The following is a 2,258-nucleotide window of genomic DNA, read 5'->3' on the forward strand; positions in this document are numbered from 1 at the left end:
TTGTCTCGTGGAAAAAGATGCCTTAGAAGGGATCAGGCTCCAGGCCGTGGAGAATATCAATAAGTACCAGGCTGAAACAGTTAAATGGCGAGATAGAAAGGTCCGGCTAAAAAATATTGAGCCAGGACACTTGGTGCTTCGGAGAGTGGCCAATCCGGATACAGTGGGCAAATTGCAACTGAAATGGGAAGGGCCTTTCTTAGTAGCATCTTCGTCAAGGCCTGGTTCGTACAGACTGAAGGACATGGATGGCAATGAAATTCCAAGATCTTGGAATGCGGATGAGCTTCGGCGGTTTTATGTATAACTCGATGTAATTTTGACTTTTCTTTTCTTTTTCATGGCACCCTTTTCCTTTCTAAAGGGGGAGAAAGGTTTTTAATGGGGCCATCACATGTAATTTTTCTTTTTAGTTTTATAAGAGCAAAATCCCCCAAAGATGTACGTGTAAAAGCTGAGAGCGCACCATCGAGTGCCGAAACTGAAAAAGAGAAAAAGCTCCGAAGACGTCCCTAAGGGGATGCAGAGCTTACAGCGAAAAGTCAACGCTGATTCCGCCGAAAGTAAAAGGCGAAGAAGCTCCAAAGACGTTCCCAAGGGAATGCAGAGCTTATACCGTCTAAGTAAAAGACGAAGAAGCTCCAAAGACGTCCCTAAGGGGATGCAGAGCTTACAGCGAAAAGTCAACGCTGATATTGCCTAAGTAAGAGGCGAAGAAGCTCCAAAGTCGTTCCTAAGGGAATGCAGAGCTAATGTGTGGTTGTTTTCAAGTAATGGCTGACAATATGGCTTCGGACATATGCTTCGGACATTCATTCGTGCATTACATTACATCATAACATTCGCATGCATAAGCATTCATTCATAGCATTTGTGTTCCCAAGTGGCTGCTTCGGCAAAAAAGCTTCGGAGAAGTGCCTTTTTATGACTTGTTACGCTATGTTGTGTGCAAAAGTGAAAAGTTCCGTTGCTTTGGCACAAAGAAAAGTTTCAGTATAAGGGAGAACTGGATTTTTATGAATCGTTGTGTAAAAGAGTAGTAGTCTTTTATGTTTTGTCATGTAAAGGAAAGCTTCGGCAGAAAAGAGAAAGTAGTTTTTTATGTTTTGTAAAGGAAAGCTTCGGCAGAAAAGAGAAGTAGTTTTTTATGTTTTGTACAGAAAAGCTTCGGCAGAAAGGAGAAGTAGTCTTTTATGTTTTGTCATGTACAAAAAAGCAAAGCTTCGGCAAAAAGAGGAAGCGACCTTTTTAGGCTTCGTTGTGTACGAAAAGAAGGGAAGGTGTTTTTTCGCCTTCGGCTCAAAATACTGATTTCGTCCACATCAAAGCGCCTCAAGCAGAGGGTAAGAATATATTACAAGGTATGTACAAAGTTCCTTGAAGATAGTCTAGTTGTATTTACAAGGATTGTTACAAAAATATCCTGAGTTTTTCTACAGTACACTTCTACTGATCTTCATTAAGTTTCAGCTTCGACGACATAATTTAGGCATCATCTTCACCTTCGTCATCCTACATAAATTAAGAGATTATGAGTAAAAATCAAGACCAAAGGAAAAGGTAACTCCGAAGTATCATTTCTTACTGGTTCAAGATGACTTCGTGCTTCGTCTCCAGCTTTCTCCCGCCCGCCTTTTGTCCATATCATTTTTATAAATCTATTGGAGATGCTTCGGGCGAGGTCAGGCATATCATCCAGGATTGATGGAGATAAGGTGAAGTTGGGCCTGTTGACAATTTTTCCGTGTTCGCAGCCGGCCTTCAGAAATGCAGCAGCGGTCCCTCGAGAAGCCACCCAGGCACAGAAGTCACCATGCCCAGCTATGACTTCGTCGAGCTCGTCAATCTCCCCCTCAATGTGTTCAAAGGTTTTTGGTAGATCTTCAGCTGAGGGGGTAAATTTTTCGCTGCTAAGAATTCCTGAACTAGATCCCTGGTGCCAATATTTTTTGAGATAATTTCAAATTCACCCAGAGCAGCCCAGGTGGGACCCTTTAAATCGCCGATGCGGCAGCGTGGCCTCGTCTCTCCGAAGATTAATTCCAGAGGGCTTTGTACCAATTTTTCTCTGTCTTCGTCAACTTTTACGTAGAACCACTCAGACTTCCAGCCTGCTGGCCATTTGCTTCGGTAGCTGATGACAGGACACTTTGTTGTCTTCCGGTAGGCAAAATTGTAACAGCCGAAATTATCGTGTAGTCCGTCTGTTCTGGCCTTTGTTTGGTAATGTAATTCGTGGGCTCGGCAGAAGCTGTCGG

This window comes from Zea mays, chromosome 3 (genome assembly GCF_902167145.1).
Source record: "Zea mays cultivar B73 chromosome 3, Zm-B73-REFERENCE-NAM-5.0, whole genome shotgun sequence".
Lineage (NCBI taxonomy): Eukaryota > Viridiplantae > Streptophyta > Magnoliopsida > Poales > Poaceae > Zea > Zea mays.